This window comes from Phallusia mammillata, chromosome 6, assembly GCF_965637545.1.
Source record: "Phallusia mammillata chromosome 6, kaPhaMamm4.hap1.1, whole genome shotgun sequence".
NCBI classification, from domain to species: domain Eukaryota; kingdom Metazoa; phylum Chordata; class Ascidiacea; order Phlebobranchia; family Ascidiidae; genus Phallusia; species Phallusia mammillata.
The window spans coordinates 18,349,237-18,362,371 of record NC_137257.1 but is presented as its reverse complement, the minus strand read 5'-3'; the positions used below and the strand labels follow the sequence as shown (position 1 = coordinate 18,362,371).

The 13,135-nt window shown below is 36.4% G+C and overlaps 1 long non-coding RNA gene and 1 pseudogene across 2 annotated transcripts; both read right to left on the bottom strand.

The window, feature by feature from the left end:
- On the bottom strand, nucleotides 1-3,208 carry LOC145234442 (32 kDa beta-galactoside-binding lectin-like; annotated as a pseudogene). The gene is made up of 7 exons (XR_013861288.1): nucleotides 3,197-3,208; nucleotides 3,041-3,120; nucleotides 2,414-2,577; nucleotides 1,948-2,118; nucleotides 1,320-1,375; nucleotides 592-763; nucleotides 1-302 (listed from the first exon to the last, which is right to left on the bottom strand). The product of XR_013861288.1 is annotated as a 32 kDa beta-galactoside-binding lectin-like (transcript).
- A 2,785-nt stretch (nucleotides 3,209-5,993) lies between these two features.
- Nucleotides 5,994-8,257, bottom strand: LOC145232944 (uncharacterized). Its single transcript, XR_013860974.1, has 4 exons — nucleotides 8,093-8,257; nucleotides 7,694-7,810; nucleotides 7,040-7,388; nucleotides 5,994-6,897 (listed from the first exon to the last, which is right to left on the bottom strand). It is a non-coding gene; the product is annotated as an uncharacterized LOC145232944 (long non-coding RNA).
- Nucleotides 8,258-13,135: the final 4,878 nt, after the last annotated feature.

The window sequence follows — 13,135 nt, the reverse complement described above, 5'->3', positions numbered from 1 at the left end:
CTTATATTTTAATAACCGAATATAAACTATCAAAACAAACTGAATACTAAAACCGTTTAACCGAAAAGTAACAGCCGATATTGAAGGTTCAAACTTATTTATCAAAAAGCATTAAACTTTGGGTATATTGCCATTACAGATGATGTCTACAGTAGGTTTTATATGCTTCGTACACTGGCAACGGACATGCCATTTATCTGGAGTCCAGCACATCGCGTAAATGGCATGCGGTGGTTGAATCTACAAACTTCAACGCCACCCCATACACAGGAGAAATAATCCTTTCCCACGCAAAAGTTGAACTGAAAAATACAATACAGCCTATTATTGAAAATATCGTATGCCGTTGGAAACAACACTTGGGCTACCGTAAAATGTTTTCGAAAAATCTAAATTATAAACTGATTCCATGCAAAATGCTTTCTTGTACATTCTATTGCCAGCGTGAAATTCGTTACGTACGAAACGAATTTGTACCTACAGTACTTTGATTTTAGCTTAACATTTGGGATGAATAGAAGTTTAATATAAAAGTTTTTGTTCAAAAGAATACACAACGAAACCTACTAACTACAATATAGTTTATGTTACCTCGTACTCCTGGTTAAGTTCCCATGTGAACGGCACATCCATGCTTCTTTCTTCGTTTTGCCAACCTCCTTTGACACAGTTGTTGCGTACAATCACTTTTTGGTCGAACCTCGGATTGAAATGTAAAGCAAAGCTATGGTCTGCGTCGTCAAACTTGAAATTCACAGACGACCTGACAAACAAAAAAGCACATAGATTAGGATTACCATATCTGCGTGAGCCAAGTTCCGCGGTGTTGCAATGAGTATTTTAGGCGACACCAAACATGCGTTACATCGCATGTTGTTACAAACTATCATAGTCCCATATTTGCCGAAATAACATTGAGTCACAAAGTAATAAGGTACAAATCATAAATTTTCACCAGATTGTTTTACATTAATGTAGATAGCATTGTTCATCAGAAACAGCACAGACAACAGTAAAAACGTAAACCGTTGAGCCCATCAGGAAAAGAATAGTAAGAACTACTGTAGGTTAGGCTAAAAAGACGCTAAAATTACGGACATTAAGAGTGTTTGAATATTTCCGGACACACATTTAATGCAGATTTTCGGACGTCTGGTAACCCTAACATATGTTTACCAAGGTAAAACGGCAAACGGTCTAGGTAGGTGTACTAAACAAGTCACCTATATAAAGCCATTGTTAACGGACCACATGGCTAAAGTGTCAGAAGATTTCAGACAAAGGCCGTTTGAGCACTTTTTTTATTTTTTAAGACCTACCTCTCATTCACTATGGTGGCGAGAAGTTTTATGTTTTTTTCCGAAAACTTTGTCACCTCCAACGTTCAGTACAGTTTCCTGCGACAACCAATATAAAAATATTTGTAAAAAACAAAAGCTTTTTTTTATGTGCTGCGAGCAATAAAAGAAATATAGTGTAAAATCTGAAACTATATGCACTGTTTTTCAAAAAAAAACTTTGGATACACCAACATATGATTGCGACACAATATGTGGCCTAGCAGTGTGTTGTGAGAATGATTCAAGCCCGTTTTACTCATACTGAAGCCCGACCCGAATAGCACTACTAGACTACACCCCTAGGCTAACATTTTTGGACACTGAAAACGTTCTTAAAGTAGGATAGCAATTTTGTCATAGAAAAGGTAAATATACGTATAGAATTAAGCTTGGTTGTTGGGTTAATTTAACCAAAGAAAAGTTTGTGTTTGCACATGGTCGATCATTTTTCTACTTCTAATTAAATTTGGTAATTAAAAGGATCTAGTATTTTATAGTTCAGACATAACTTCTAATTTAAAGCTGTTGGGTCAATGATACGACATGCTTTATTGTATGGCGGTTTTCCTGTCCGCGCAACGAATAAACGAAAATGAAAAGGCTTTACCTTTTTTGTGGAACCAGAGTTGTCGATGACATCTACACGAGTCGCAGCAAGCCCGCGCACTTGCAAACCAGCATAAGTCTTCGGATCGACTCTGTGTTTGAATGTGCAACCGGGAAGTTTTTGTCCATTCCACGAACAGGTGATCTCTTCAGCTCCAACTTCAATTTTGTACTGCGAAAAACAACGTACAAATGTACCAAGTACTTGACATGATTAATATTGACTGGAGTTTACACTAGCATTTCGGAAAAGCTGATTCTTCTCACTGTTATTAAAGTTAAATTTGTAGATAATTTGCAGGGTGCAAACCATTTTCATACTTTTTATCGCATCACTTAAACATCTGAAAGGTCTTTTTATCATTCACTCGCAAAACATGCTAATCCTAAAAGCATTTTAAAACCTTTACAAAAGTCCGCTCCTACATATCTCTAAGACCCGTATTGTTTTAAAACAACTAGGCTACCTCAGCATAGGAATTGGGCAGCCCAATGAAGTCTCCATTTCTGTCCCGTTGTTCGTTTTTCCATCCACCATCCACACAGTTGTTCATAACAATCACTCGTGCATCAAAACGAGGGGAAGCCAATGTTATTCGGATCATCGTTTACCAGAATGTTGATAGCAACCCTTCGAATAAAAGGAATGACTTAGGTCGTGTGCGTCCCAATATTTTGTTGTGTTTGAAACACAATGAAAACCCCTATCTTTATGTAACATTAACGGTACTTCATAACCGTACGGCAAGTTTCGGCCATATGTGATTTCTTAAGCCAAAAAAGCATCACTTTAACCCAGTAAAAGGTAATGAGTTGATTTACTATTGAAGTAACCATTTCCTCCCCGGATAAAATAAATGAAATGATTCAAAGGACTCGCAATAAAACTGGCAGGATGACGGACTTATTGTTAGTCATGCGTTACCTTCCCACCAACGTAGAAAATGAATTAGAAACCAGATCCGTTTTTAAACATGAAAAATAACGAATAAAGTAGCATAATAAGCATTTGCAATATTTTACACCCATTTAACTCATCGTAATATTGCACATTTATGCGATAGTTTTCACCGCCTGAGATATCTTGTTAGTACCTTGGGCCGGTTGGAATTCCCACTGCGGTGATTGTATGACCAAGACAGCAGATTGATTTGAACTCGTAATCGGTTTGTACCTGCTTTAAAACACATAGATTAATTAAAAGATACAAGCAGCAACACGAAAGTAGCAACAAGTGCACATAATCTTACCGGTCCAGCCATTTTGTTGTAAAGACTCAAATATGAAGTTTAACAACTCGACTTTCTAAATTTAAAATAAAACACACGTTAAAAATCCAAAAAATTGTTATTTTGAGAGTGCCATTTGAGAGTATGGCATTTTTTCATTAATTAACTTTTTATTGATTAAGTTTACTAGTACGGATTAGTTCACCCTGAATAGTATTTTGTCACCGCCTGCAATCATCTCTCACAACTCTTACAAGTGATGTACCTAAATTTGTACATGACAGAGGGATATATATAAGATGAAAGGCATAAAAAGATAATTACAACGGATTGCGAAACGAAATTTAACCAGCAACAACAAAACCCTTCAGGAAATTAAAATTTTTCAGAAATAATGCAGACAGTTTTTGGGAAAATGTATTAACAGCTTAAAGCGAAAACAGTGCAATAACGTATTTAATTAGCAAGCAACTAAATGCTTCTGTCGGTCCTGTTTTAATTAGTAGCATTATCAAACAGATATGTTGCTACAAAACACCTATGTAGTTGTGTTGAAATCAACAGAAAAATGAGTATTTTTTGTGCTTGCTATACAGGGTTGCCTTTGACATGAGCCTTTAAATTAGGATCACCGAAAATTTATATTTTCATACGAAGCAAAACAAACGAGCCATGACATATCACATGCCATGTTTTTTTCATATTTTCTTTTCTAAATTCACAAAATCTAGGCGTCAAAACATGTTTTTCGTATGGTACGCAACATAGGGTGCCAGAGGAAAAAGACAGTTTTGCAATTGTTGAAAATAAGACAAAATAAGGACTCAAGTCAAAAACAAGGACATTTCTCAGATATAAGGACAATGTTTTTTCTAAAACGTTGAATAATGATAAATTTTAGTAATATGGACGGTATTGCACCCCTGTGTAAAATAAACTTGAATAAAACGGTATGACACCCCCTATGTAAAATAAACTTGAATAAAAGCCAAGCCAACCTTAAATAGGACAAAAAAATAAGTTCCTTTGCGGAATGATGCACCCATCGAGTATTTAAAACAATCGGACACCACATACAATGAAATAGAGTGCATGAATATATCTAAGGTGCCATACCACTTCCCGAATAGGTTTAACCACGAGATTGGTACCGAGCGCTTGTCTGTTGTTGGGAACTTGTTTAATCACATAAATGTCAGGGGTGCAGCACCGAACTCTACGTTTTGTGTACCTCATGTGGTCACAAGTTGGATATACTTGTGCGACGTGGATATCAGACCTTGGGTGCAACAGTAGTTAGCGCAACCGCCTTGTGATCACAAGGTCATGGGTTGTAATCCTATCTCGGTCGCTTGTGCTTCCCTGAGCAAGAAACTTAAGCGGCATTGCTCCAACCCAGTGGTTCCCGTTGGGTTGAACTAAATTGGAGTCACCAACTGCCTAAAACCGAAAAAGTCAAATAAAAAATGATCAACGGACTTGCAATAGAAACAGGCAGCTCGACGGCGGACGTTGCCTGCTCACCGAGAATAAAAATGAAACAAACAAACAAACAATGTCATCGTGACAGGGGAGAACACAATAATACAAGGATTTGCAAAAATAATAAACTAGGAGTTTTCTAGCAAAACCCCTGTAACTGTGCAATTAAACGAAAACATGCAGCAGTGTGGAGGTTAAATGCGCCCTTTGGATTGGTTGATCAATCCTTGCTTCATTGGGGCATTCCAACAGAAGTGGATCTGTAAATTAGAATATGAAGAGGGTGGATAATCATGTGTTGAAAGAAAATGTCCTAAATTTTGGTAAACTAACATGTTAAATAACCGTTTTTTTTTTTTTCACGAAACCCAATTTAAACAGGAGAACTTTATGGAAGGTGTTTTGTGCTTCGCTTTAAAATCGCATGCATATGTGCTTCAACAGCACAAAAAAATCGTTATAAGCTCCCCGAGAACTTCAGCTGTAATATTATAAGTGACCACACCCATGTTTGCCCTCTTTGCAATGTGGCAGCTTGGAACATAGCGTAATATTACAATAGCATTGTAATTTATTGCTTAATTGAATAAGCGTTTTCATGTTATTACATCCTGTATTAACGGGTTCTGCATGGGAGAGATGGCAATTTTAATACCCGAATTCTCGTGCTGTCTAATAAATTTATTAATTCTTTGTTTGTTGCAGTTCCGTTTTCCCGAAAATGTTTTCAACGACTTTTCGTGTAAATGAGCACATAGTAACAAAATGCCTTGCTGCGTCATCAACACCCTGTGGTCAGTGAATTATGAAAATTTTGTGCTATCATTCATTCATGCGTAAACTACTATCGAGTTTTATTTTTCTATTACCATGTAAAAGTACAAGAAAATTCAACATTTCAATTTTTTCTTGATAAGTCACACTGCCATAGCGTAAGTGACAGTGCATATACGAGTGTTATCTCGCGTTTTAATCTAGATGTCCGAATGGTTGTAATGTCTGTTCAACTCATCTGTTGCTACGTGATAAAAAAATTTGTGTGGTACACTGTGTTTGCTGTTAAATCGGCTAAGCATTTATGCTGTTTAAGAAGATTAAAATTAAAAAATCGGCCCACTGTTTGTTGTTAACTGTGTTTTTAAAATATATTTTGAGCTAAAATGGTTGTTATGTTACTCAACGATGTGCTGGTCAATGATTTTATTTTCGTAAGGCTGAAGGTCTTTGCTATATACTCTATGGCTAGAATCTAGTTAAAAACCACGGGTATAAATAAATAATGCGATATAACTTTCTTAGTTAATGCCAACAAAATGGATTATAGTAATTTGTCATTTTGAAATGCCAACTTCAAGTCAAGAGCTACGCAAAGATATTAGTCACGTATTTTTACATCACAGCAACTTAAAATAACGCTTTTGATCAAACTGATAGCAATTTGGCACGATTCCGAATTTGTAATGTGTACAGAAAGTGCAGAGACGTGGTTTACGGTCAACCATGAACAGCTTTGTTTCATGAACGAAGCGCATCAAATACAGCATTCAATTTAAACAATTAAGTCACAGCCTGTCCACGACCATATACATTTTATTGTACGATGCTGTTTTATAAATTTCGTTTCCGGCATAACGCTAAGGCCAGGGGTCGTTGGCCTTTGAAGAGCGAACTTAATTTAAAAAAATCATAAAAATATGGCACTGCCTGTGTAACATGGAAAAACTTGGCGTTATTGTTGGACATGAAGGTAGTTCTTTCAGTTTTTGCCCCATAAGTGCACCAAAAAAGCTGCAGGTTGGCGAGCCCTGCTCTAGCATTACGTAAATATCAGTTTAGCAGCATATTGACAAGTTTGACATTGATGTTAAACACATTTTGTATCAGATATAGGTGTGAACAAAACTCATACTATATACACGATATATATAATGTTGTCTTTCTTTGTGTAAAATTTGTAACAAACCCAATCCAGTCACTCCGCAAAGCATTTTTCAAGTCAATGCATTTTTTGTTTTGACAACTTGATGGAAAAGTTTCTTGTCCACGACGGAATTCCAGCGTTGGCTGATCTGACAAAAAGTTTAATTTTTGCCGATTTAGGATTCTTTCCTTCAATCTTTGTAAGTTGCCATTCACATTCCACCATTGCCCGACTCCATGAATGCAAAAAATAATCTCTCTTCGGGTTCACTGTGACACCTTCTACTTCCATCCACAGATCTAGAATCTTCTCTGCACATCTGAGGAGTTGTTTTAAAACTTTACGCTTTTTTTATCGTCGAAATATTTTTAGACTTTTTTTAGAAATTGCACGCATATATACAGAAAAACGGTTCAGAGGTACAGATAACTTAATATCTAATTAAAACACAATTTGCTTACCTCAAACACAAGGCACCATGCTGAAGTAGGTTAATGTCGTTTGACTTTGTGCAAGCTCTAATGTTATCGCACAATTGCACCGACACACTTGTCACATTTTCAATCGATTTTTCCGGGCATTTTGAGACAAGAAGAGACTTTTCCTTTATTAACTTTTCACGGCGGTGACCACCCAAAATAATGACGTCATACCTAGACGATGTACGTCATTATGGTTTGCATACGTTGACGTAATCACTAAGTTTGCTCACGTGCCCAGTTTCGTAGTTTGGGCGGTGAAATTTTTGCTGTTTGAAAGCAAGTCGAGTTTGGCTAAAGTCTTCCAATCTGTTTTCGTCCTCAGGCGGAACTGCAACAAAAAGAGCTGAAACGAGTTTTGTTTAGGACAACTATATGTTTGCATAGAAGTTGTCTTTTAAACAGCCCGTTATTATGTTTAACAACATTTGTAGGTTAAATTTTAAAATATCTTACTGTTGTACACATTACGTAGGCTACACTTTTATATTGCGTAGAAATCTGAATGTTTTTTTTTTCATTTTACCGGAACATTGTGCATTAATTGTCTGTTACTTTTATTAAAAAACTATTAAAATCTATAAGAGTTGAAGAGCTGAAGAGTAATTAAAGGAGCCAATATAATAACAAACTTACATTTGTGTCAATTTTGTCTCCTTTTCGGGTGCGATAACATGTTGGCAAAACAATTTTAATCGGTTTTTCGAACTGCAGGTCTTCTGGTTCACATTGCAAGACTGGAGTTAGACTTTCCTGCATAAAGTTTTGCTGGTTATTTTAACATAAGAATCTGACTTAAACTTCGACCATTGTAAAACATGGAAACAGGATCCAAAGAACAAAATCAGTCTATATTAAACTTTGGAATATATATTTCTGATACAATTGGCATCGTCAGTACCTGCACAAAACAAACAAGTAAAACCTTAAACGTCTATTGTACACTATACACGATTCAAACATCTGATCTTTTGTAAAAAACTAATGCAACATGAATATTTTCATCATTTCTGGTTTATAGTTAACCGATCTCACCGAATCCCGCCTTTTTCCATAGAATGACGTTACGGTGATGTCGATTGGCGCCGTCAGCGCTCCAGGGGGAATCAATATTTGGGAACCCGCCAAGTTATATTTTCCACCAAGTGTTCCGACTTTAAATGAAGTTTCATCGATAAATTCGTAATCAGCCTGTGTGTACGAAAATCTACCATTGTTATCAAAACAAAAGTTTGAAAGTAAGCTGCAGACAGTGCACTCTGTTTCGACCTACTGGGACTCATCCGTGCAGTAGTCACAGGATTCCGACCCAGGAAGCTCCCGGGGACGAATGCCAATGGTATATGTCTACACTTGGGTGAGGCGCCCTGGATGATCCACCCATGTTTTTTAGGCTCATTGCCACAATGTAGACGTTGTCAAGGGCTTTACCTAAATGACTAAACCATGTCACTTTCTTGGCCTGCTAGGTTAATAATACACTTCATACATCAAACCGATGTTTGAGGTTTTTGTTAATTCCAGAATCGTGTAAAAATGTAGTTATAAAACAGGTTCAATCAAAACGTGGCTGTGATGTGGTTTTGCAAAGGACTGGCATTGGAGCAGTTAACTACCCTAATAAAGTACATTGTTTTGCTTTGTTGGTTGCTTTCTGTATCGTTTACCTTATCAAGGTGAATACCCCTGAGAGATTGTTTTTTGGTTTTTGAAATTTGGACTTTATTTCCCGGCCCGCCAATCAACCCTTGGTCGACCTGCAAATTTTAAACAAACAACATCTTAATAAACAAACAAAAATTTTATCAACAAAAAAGGAGAAAAAATACAGTTAGGCTATATAAAAAAGTGTACATTACTCATTTTTGCTGTTTATCGTATAATTGCTGCAAAAGCCTCACATCTAAAATACACCAATGTATAATAAATACGTTTCCTAGTAACGATTCAGTGCTAGAGAAGTTGAAAACATTGCTGGAGAAGCCTTCATTTCTACATTTTTATTACAATATAATACAGTTTTGTAAAATTTAAGGAGGTTTTTTCAAGGAGGTCGCGGTCTTTGCCTAAAAATGGTTTACCATAAAATATTAAATTTAAATCTTGACATCAAAGCTATAGTCGTATTATAAAATAACAGCAAAAGAGCAAACAACCTTTAGCCTATAGATTACGAAGTGAAGTGTATGTAAACTGAATGCGTTTTATACAGTAGGCCCTTCTTTCCCGTGGAAATCAAACAAAACGTTGATTATTTTAACCTACCACTTTTTGTATGTCAACGTGATGAATTACACCAGACTGCAAATATCTTGACGAGGAATGCGGGGTTTCTGTGATTAATTGAACGTTACTTTCTTGTGGGTCGTTTTTTATTTTACAGCAACCGTTAAGCTTGCTTACCAAACTGCCCATTGCAGTGAGCTATACTTAAAAACTTAATTCTGCCAAAGCTAGTTTGTGCCTTTAAAACATAAAATCTGATAGTTCGTTCCTAATGAAGGAACATAGTTTGAATCATGATTCTTTTGTTTAAAGCATAAGTCAAAATTTGCTTACCAACCTAACTAACGTACTGACCTATAGAAACACTTCATACGTTTACTGTGACAAGCTAAACTTTCCGTTGGAAAAAATATCTTTCGCATAATAACTGATATCGATAGATGTTTTCAAGATGCCATTTTTTTCCTATATATCTAACCATCTTAAATAAACAAACTACCTAAAACGCGTGTGGGTCGGTACTGACTTAAGTAATTAGCCCTGGTTATGGGCAAAACACATGTCTTGAGCATTCCTTTGGAATCGCTAACCTTGCTGGTTTCAGAAATATTCTAGCCTAGCCAAGAAAAACAGGCCTAGCTCTTGGTCTAGCCATTTAAACAGGGTTTAGGTGGTAAGCAGCGACAGAAAAAGATGCTAGGTGGTTCGCATAAGGTTGAGAACCACTGTTCCAAACTGATTAGGCTGTACCTCACTGCGCGTGTTCTACAAACTTAAGTGCGACATTCCAATTGTAATATGCCCTGAAGCCTATTTCGGTGGTTTTAAAAACAACTTAAACTCACGAATTTGAACTCTAAACTTCGATATTACAACAAACATTGCAGTTTCATATTCAAGACCTGTATGAGATTGTTAATTTCAACCTGAATGTGACATATCAGCAAGATAAGTCAAAAATGAGAAACTTAAAAGGAAAAAAATACGAGCATTTTTTTAAAATAAGGTTCAATGTATTTGTTGGTTTCATAATACTTGACAAAGACGACAATAAACTCTGATGATCTAGGTAAAAAATGCTAGTATTTTCCAACGAGTTTCGTTTGCTTGGTTGCTCACACTGCTGCATTTGAACTACTTTCGCTATGTGTTTGCGGCCAATCGCCTTAAGTGTATTGTGCCTTATTGATGATAATACTTTCAACAGCTTTTAAAACATAATTGGAATACTTAAAGTTGATGACAGTTATATCATTTCATCCTGGCCCCCCACAAAATTCCGAATTGATTGTCAAACATAAAATAAAGGGTTGTGCATGTGTTGTTTAGTTGGTCGCACCCTAGATTGGTTTACCATACATTACTTTGCCTGCAAATACAAAGCAACCGTAACTCAAAGCTGGATACGCATTAGGAAATAGCAGCTAAAGCAATAGCTCTTAACCTGATTTGTGCCGTACCTTAACAAAAATATATTTTTTGGTGATTGAAAATACTCCACTTGACATTGGATATTCAAGTAAATCTTAACAAAACCATTTAAGTACCACTGACTTTACAATTCTCCTTTGCAAGTATAAAACTCCCACCGTTGGATTTTTCCCATCAGTTAAGGCCACTGAGCTAAGGAGAAAGGCAATTTCGGGCTTGTAGGTTGCGGATTAAAGTTTATTTTAAATGGAAGTCACAAAGGCCTAACATTTTCCATGTGCAATTTACATTAGTTAAAAATTTCTTTTGGACAACTATTTTTCCACCTACTTTTTGTAAGTCGACGTGATGAATTGCACCAGACTGCAAATAACTTGACGAGGAATGCGAGCCGTCGGTGATTAATGGAACATTACTTTCTTGTATGTCGTTTTCTTTTATACAGCAACTGTCAAACTTGTTCACCGAATTGCCCATGACAGTAAGCTGGTTATACATAAGACGTCTATTCTGCCAAGGCTAAGCTTTGCCTTTAAAACATAATATCCGATGAATCTTTTATTGTTAGTAATAAAACTTATTGATAAGAATAATATAAAAAAAGGATTCATGTTTCTTTGGGCAGCAGAAGTTAAATTTAAAACAGAAGATGCTGCTTTTTTAATGTACATAAAAGTATATTTGTCCTAAATAAACCTCTATAAAAATGTTTGCGTGTAGCTATATTTGCAATAAGTAAAAACAAGATGTTCAAAACCAATTAGGCAATAGGCCTATACTCGGGTGTTATACAAAGTTGAGTGTGATATTCCAAACGTAATTGTGCCTGCGGTTTTACAAACAACTGAATATAACACACGAACTTGTTTAAACTCTAAACTTCGATAATCCAACAAACCCTGCAGTTTCTATCCAACACATATTGCACATATACAGGCAAATATTTTAAATAAGGTTCACTACATCTGTTGGTTTGATAATACTTGCAATAAATGCTATGTTTTAGGCAAAAAATGCTAGTTATGTCCTAAAGAGTTTCGTTTGCTTGTTTGCACACACATTTCGACATGGTTTAAACTACTGCATGTCACACAGTGAAGTTATTTCGCTATGCTTGCATCTAATTGCATTATATATGTGCCTTTTTGATAATAGGATATTAAATTACATTTAAAACAAAACTAGAATACTTTGCTATCAGCTATATCAATTCATCTTTACTCCCGCTTTGTAGTAACATCTCCAAACGCGGAGTAATTATCAAATGATTCGTGACTTTCAAATGATCAAACCCACATTTGCAGCATGACTTGCTTTTGTGACGCTTGAACAGAAACCGGAAACAAATTAGTCATTTTCGAATCCTCGAAACTTTGCAATCATCGCTGCAGCTTTTTTTGAAGCACGTTTGGTCAGGCCAACTTGCTAGCTATAAGTAATATATGCTACACAATGTCATTCGTCCAGTATTGCTTGTTGGGGAAAATGTGTACTACCATAAACCTGTTTTAATGTAGTTAAATACACCTTTAGGTCCATGACGAGGATTTAAATCCCACCGCAGGCTAGATGTTTGTAATCCCGCCTTGTCAGATGGGAATGGTTGGTGGCAGACTGATTCGGTATAACGCCTTTAATAGGCCTGGTGTACTATGATTTAGAAATGAGTGTGCATAGATCGCTGGTCTGCATGGACGCGCCAGGGTTCAATTTATAAATGTATGTTTATATTAGCTGATTCCTGGTCAATCTGGCGATATTCTACTCTGAAGCTGACATGTGCACTATACGAGGCAGACAACGATGTTTGTGATTCGACTTTCTACAGGTTCATCCCTGAAAAGCTCGTGTCTTGGGTTCGAATCCCACAGCAGTTTCTAGCCTACGCCTTGCAGTGTGGAAATACTTGATGATCGACTGATTCGGTATTACGCCTTCAACCAGCCTGGCGTACTATGCGCTCTTTAGGTTGTTTATAAATTGCATTGCTTGCAGGCGTTTACAGTTCCCAAATAAAATCACGGTGTCTGCAATTTATTTTATATTTCGAACATTAATAACCTGTGTTTTTGAAGTGCCGTGTACAAACCTTTTTTTGCTAAAACATGTGCTTCTTACAAAACCTTAGGTTAGAAAATTTTTTGGTTTCGACCCGAATGTTTTAATAACGGTCAAGTGGTGTTTGAAACGGTACCTTAAGTTGTGACTGGTTTATTTGTGGATGGAAAGACCACAATTTAGGATACTTGCTACACTTAGCTCAAATCGTTATGCAGAAAAACGCATAAGGTTAGCCACCGTTCGTCTTGTGATTGATTAACAACTAAGGCACGTCATGATACGTAAATCATTACTGAAAGCATTGGCACAAAACAATACTCCGAGTTTGTTTTCTTGTACAACGCTGAGAAAGAATTAAAG